This window comes from Coenobita brevimanus, chromosome 112, assembly GCF_032717465.1.
Source record: "Coenobita brevimanus isolate Jiangsu-jjx chromosome 112, ASM3271746v2, whole genome shotgun sequence".
NCBI classification, from domain to species: Eukaryota; Metazoa; Arthropoda; class Malacostraca; order Decapoda; family Coenobitidae; genus Coenobita; species Coenobita brevimanus.
In genome coordinates this window covers 32,267,941-32,274,255 of record NC_137065.1, presented here as the reverse complement: position 1 = coordinate 32,274,255, position 6,315 = coordinate 32,267,941, and the positions used below count along the sequence as shown (strand labels likewise).

Genomic DNA, 6,315 nt, shown 5'->3' with positions numbered 1-6,315 from the left:
CGAGAAGAACTTTGGAACAAGCAGTGCCATAGTAGTACTGATACCACCAGAGAGCCACAAAGCAACAGCAGGAGGAGGAGGAGGAGAAGAAGAAGTGTAGTGGAGGGTGTTACCTTGCCAGTATCAAACAATAATCACTCCTGGTCACGACCTCGTCCCAGGAGAGATCACCCGCCAAATTTAAGCATATTAATAGTCGGAGGAAAAGAAACCAACAGGGATTCCCTCAGTAAGGGCGACTGAACCGGGAAGAGCCCAGCGCATAACCTCGAACCCTCACTGAGGCGTCCTCGAGGGGTGTTGCGTTTCAGAGGGTCCAGCACGCCGACCATTCTCGCCTAAGTCTCGTTTGAAAGCGGCTCATTACCCAAGGAGGGTGATAGGCCCGTATGGCGACTCACCCGTGAGCGATACCTTGGTCGGCGGAAAGGGCTTTTCTGTAGAGTCAGGTTGCTTTAACTATATTAACAACAGGCTTCGCCATGCTAGTCTTAAAGCCCCGGTGAACTCTTAACCGGGGATCACGTGGATCGTGGGTCGATGAAGACCGCAGTGAACTGCGAGTCGGTATGTGATACGCATTTTCAGACGCATCGACAAGTCGAACGCACATTGAGTTAAACAGACACTGCTGGGTGATACCATTGTCCAAATCATACGTGCTCCCTACGTTCCAAATGGGTTGGTGGAGGATTTGTACCCCTCCCTGTAAAATCAGGTAACTCAGAGTTCATGGAAGAGGGATAGGTGGACTTTATTACTCAACCGCCGGTGACAACAGGACTCTCCTGCCCGTCCTTCCTCTAAGCCATGTAACCATGTACAATGCTGGGTGGTTTACATCTATCGAAACCATGCATGCTCCCTACGTATTAAATGGGGTTGGTGGAGGATTAGTGCCCCTCCCTGTAAAACAACTCTAAGCCTTGGCCACCCCGCTTCTGGGATACATGGCGTCTGGCAATGAATGAAAAAAAAAAAAAAATATTCCGTGCTGATTTCACAATTCAATCCCGTAATTGTCACCAGTTTAGTTTTACTTGCCATTATAAGGTCTCTTTTTTTTTTTTTCCTTTGAACCGTGTACAATGGACTTAATTCGGTGGGCCAAAAATTACTTAAGGATGAATCCTCAGTAAGCAACAGTTGCGTGTTGAGAAAAACAGTTTACTTCCTGTTAGTTCATTTTGATTGTAGTTGCTGCCCTATTAAAGCTATTACAAGAGATTTACATGACTTCCTTATAGTTTCTCTGAAATTATGTCAATGTAATCAGTGGTTTGGAAATGGTTAAGCAATTACAAATGATAATGAAATTCCATAAGCTGTTGATCATAGTGAATCATATGAAGAAATGTCAATATATATGAAAAAAACAGAAATAGAGGTTACATAATGTAATTTAAATGGAATTCCAAGAGATTTTGTTGAGAAACCATCTGACAGTCGATTCAGTGACTGTAGTTGTGCAAAACATGCAGAAAGAGATATTGCACTTTTAATAAAACAAAATAACCACTGAGTTTTCATGTCATTGGCTGCCATCCCTCCTACTTACACACCTCATCTCATATATTTCTGTCCACTCCAGCCCTCCATCTGATCCTTGGTCTTCCCCTTAAACTCCAAGTCAGACTCTCCACTTCTAGCCTCTTATCTTGGCCAGAGCATCTCATTATTTGTAGTATCATTTTGATTTACATATTTTATGTTGCTGGTAAAATAGCAACAGTTATACATTTTGAAGATCTATTTATTCAAATTGAATATAATAGGTAAAAACCGTTCTGATTTACCAGAAGTGGGTTTGCTAAAAGGATGTGGAATTTAAGTTGAAAAATTAAATGGTTAAACACTTACACTAGTTATAATTTTTTGTTGTGGTTGCATTATATAACTGAATTGATATCCAGTCTTTGTTTAACCTAAAACAGTACTCGACTGGTATCACTGCTGAACTTCAACCTTTCGGCATTGACTATTCACTTCTGGCTAACATTTTCACAAAATCAAATAAATGTTGGAGGTCTGATGTGGTAAGGCACACGACTGCTTACTTTTAGCTTAAATGAAGGTCCAAAGAGTCCAATGAAAGAAGACAGGAGCTGCAAGAGACAGGAAAGAACAAACAAGAGAAAAAAAAAAAATGGAAGGAAAAAGATAAGTTTAGAAGTTTATGGAAGCTTTGTTTGATAATGTAATTATTTGCAGATGATACATTTCTTTCCTTGGTGTTGGTCCCTGAATAGTGCTTGATGTCAGGTTTAGAAGCTGTATGTGAGAATCAAATTTGACAGTGTAAGAGAGCATCATTATTATTTTAGTGAAATGAAATTACTGACTGTGCAGTGATTCTGAATGACCATTCAGAGGAACACATTATGAACTACAGTAAATATTTTCTAAGGTAGTGTGATGAAGAAAATAAAAGCACTGATATTATTTTGTAGATGTACAACAAGGAATGGGGCTTGCAGTTTTATTGTCGCTAGGTAGCAGTAAGGAAAGACCAGTAAAAATGGAAGTAAAGCAGCCATTGCATGACAGTACACTAAAACAATTCCATCATTTATACAAGGAAAGGATGGATATTAATGAGTTGTAAGTAACAACTGGGGATCATGGAAATGAGTCATATGATTGAGCCTGTGGGTTAACATGAAGATGCCTGGGCAGACTAATGAAATTTACAGTGTTATGTTGGTGTGGAAGCTTCAGAAAGATCCACAAGGGATGTTTTGACTTGGTTCAGCATTACAGAGTAAATGGAGGGCGAGTTAAACTAGGAGAGCGTATGAGTGAAGTGGAAGGATTGAGTGGAACAGAAAGACTGAAGGTGAGGTGGAGGGATGGAATGGAGAGGTATGTGAGAGTGATCTAGGACACCTAGATCACTTTGGCATCTGTTGATTGGAAACAGGTTGGCATGGAGACAATTTAGCAGAGACATGCTCATCAGAGACTGGGGCATGTGTCTGTAGATACAGCTGATAAAAGTTCCCATTATTCCATGAATAAGAACTTACAAAGGGAGGTCTGTTTATTTTGGTGAAAGCTTGTACTGTATGAAGATGCTCTTTTGTTGGGTGTAATATAAGTGGTAGCTAATTTCTACACAAGAAGTGAGAATGCCACAGTTGTTGGTAAAGCCTTCACTGTGAACTAAAAAAAAATTTGCAGGACATTTCAAAGCACCACTGGCAATGCAAGGCTCCTTGGGATACAAGGATGAGGGGTGTACCATATCTTTTGACGTTCATTAAATATTATTTTGCTGTAGTAAACACTACTGGAAGTTTGGCCAGTGCCATATCATTATACATCCATTAAATGTATTAATATATTATTTTGCTTTAGTACACACTATTGTAAGTTGTATCATGTATTAATATATTATTTTGCTTTAGTACACACTATTGTAAGTTGTACCAGTCGCATATCTTTATACTTTCATTAAATACATTAATACATTTCTTTGCATACGTGAACACTAGTGGAAATTGTACCTGTGCCATATCTTTATGCTTTTATTAAAAATATTAATATATTTTGCTCTTGTAACCACTAGTGGAAGGTGACCAATTCATATAACCTTTGGTTAGGTTGTTATGGTAGGTTGCTTTACACTGGAGTGTGTAGCCTATGACTGGGTGTCTCCAGTCTCGCCTATCCCGTTTGCCTTGTAAATGGATTTTCTTTAATTAGGCTTGTTATCTCAATTTCAGCCATCTTCATTTTATTTTTCGGTTCTATTATCGTTCCAACCCCTAATGAAATTCAGTATTTTTCTGTTCGCCAATGGATAGTTCTCGCAGTGACAAGAACTTTGAGTACTAACACTTATCACTGCAACTCAATAATAATGGCAATACAGATTTTTTTTTTTTTCTGAAAATTTGGTCGGAAGATGGTCTCGCGGCAAATCTGTGAGTTATGAGTGCGTGCGTACGTTAGTAACTTGGTTTCCACCGTGCTTTATCAGTACCTTTAGCTGGATGTGGGTCTTCCAGTCAGCCTACACATTTTTTCTTTAAATTGTGTGTGTGTGTGTGTGTGTGTGTGTGTGAGAGAGAGAGAGAGAGAGAGAGAGAGAGAGAGAGAGAGAGAGTGCTAACTAAAATGCAGCATGGTGCTTCCTGGAACACCCAGCCACCCCCACAAGGAATGCAGCATAGTGCCCCCATGAACTCCCGGACACCCCCACAAGGACCCCATGGAGGAGCAGCAGCAGTGCGCTGGGACTCGGTGCGACAACGGCCTAAGTCAGCCCGGGCCGCGCGCCCCTATGGCCCGGAGCCCGCCCGTCGTCGCCATAGCAGGAATACCGCACTACCTTCCGGGCGAACTTTCACCAACCAGCTAAGGGGTGGAGCTGCCTATCCAGCTTCTGCCAGCACCCCAAAGGAGACGGCCAGTAGCCTCTCTGAAGGTGTCTTCCTCCTTAAGATGGCCAGTAGCCGCTCGCCCCTCGCTAAGGAAACGGGCAGTAGCCGTCCTGAGGGTAATCAGGAGACGGCCGGTAGCCGCTCCTGCCTTCGCCAAGAGACGACCTGTGGTCGCTCTAAAGGTGTCCTTCTGGAGATGCCTGGTAACCGCTCCAAACCCCTTCTGAAGGAGTCGGCCTGTAGCTGCTCCCACCTTCGTCAGACGGCCTGTAGCCGCTCTGAAGGTGTTCCCCCAGAGACGGCCGGAAGCCACTCACCCCTCGATAAGGAGGCGGCCGGTAGCCGCTCTGAGGGTAAGGAGGAGACGGCCGGTAGCCGCTCCCACCTTCATCAGATGGCCTGTAGCTGCTCCGAAGGTGTTCCCCCTGGGACGGCCGGTACCTGCTCACCTCTCCTGAAGGAGACGGCCGGTAGCCGTTCTGAGGGTAACGAGGAGACGGCTGGTAGCCGGTCCCACCTTTGTCAGATGGCCAGCAGCCTCTCCGAAGGTTTTCCCTCCTGAGTCGGCCTGTAGCCGGTCCTTGGTGGCTTGTAGCCGTGCCCCCAGGAAGCCACGGCCAGTAGCCAGGCCCTACGGCAGGAAGTGCCCGAGAGCCACCCCGCCACCTAAGCTTGATGCCTGTTCCCCAACCCCCAGCGCAGAGGGTGTAGAGGAGTATTGGAGAGGCCCTAGTCTCCCCCGGCCTCTGCTTCCTATGACTGGCTCTGGAGGAGACCCACCTGACGGACCCTGATGCAGGTCGGTGTCGCAGCCCCCTCCTGTCGGCGCCGCCCAGCCCTGGGGACCACAGTCCTCGGGAACCCCAGACCCTCCCCAGAATACCCAGGCAGGAACTCCCTACACCACGATGGCAGAGGACCTCCCCCTCTGTAAGGAGCCTGAACGACCGGTTCAGGCAATTGTTCGGCCCCAGTCCTGAGGGCCGCACTCCTCTCTCCAGCCCTGACAGTACGGGCCCCTTAGCCACCAGCAGCCCCGGACGAGAGCAGACGCCCCTGCGCGTGATTCCGTGCCCCCCGAGCACGGAGACTCCTGGTGGTGCCCAGCCCCGTCAGTAGCGGAGCTGTGTTGCCCCTCAGGTGCACCCTTGGCGCCAGATGAACCATAGTGACTGTGTGCAATAATAGCGATCGAGCAGTGACGAAGCGGAATAGTGAATTGACAGTGATAGACCCAAATGTTAGAAAGAAGAATAGACACAGTGAACTACCATACAGTAATAAGATAAACACCAAAGCAGTGGAGGAGTGACAGTAATTAAGCAAAAGTAATCTACGAGTAGAAAATAAAGTGAACACGCTACCATTGAACTCTACCTCATACTACTATTAGACCCCTGTGCCTTACACCCCCCCCCCTTTAGTGAGAAATAGTTTTAGCTTCTCCACTCGCTTAGAGACCCGGGACTACACTAATTTAGAAAATTCCGCCTCAAGTATTATTTTCACTATATTCCCAAACAGTATCCTTCGAGATACTATTAACCCTATCTAGTTATAAGAGTTTATGATCACCCAGAATATCGTGTCTGTAACATCTGCTGATTCCCCTGTCTGACTGAGTAATACACGTGTAAAGTTATTGCCTGGAGTTTTTGTGTCCTGCCTCTCTCTTATGTGTCTAAGCCCCGGTCTCGAAAGAGAGCCCCGCTACACGTCAGGGTGCGTTCACAGAGAAAACGGGTTTACCCGTGCGGGTTACCGGCGCCGACCTGCGCCAAGAATTAAACCATACAAACAAGTGGGGGTGTTCATAGAAGAAGCGGGGTCGAGCGTGTCGGAGCAGGCAGCCTGCTTCAACCCGCTTTACGGAATCCTTGGGCCATTCTTGCCTGCTCAACCAGCGCGGGTAGAGGTGTACAGACTGGCG

The 6,315-nt window shown here is 45.9% G+C and overlaps 1 pseudogene; it reads left to right on the top strand.

The window, feature by feature from the left end:
• The first annotated feature begins 505 nt into the window (after positions 1 to 505).
• Positions 506 to 658, top strand: LOC145418192 (5.8S ribosomal RNA; annotated as a pseudogene).
• The last annotated feature ends 5,657 nt before the right edge of the window (positions 659 to 6,315 follow it).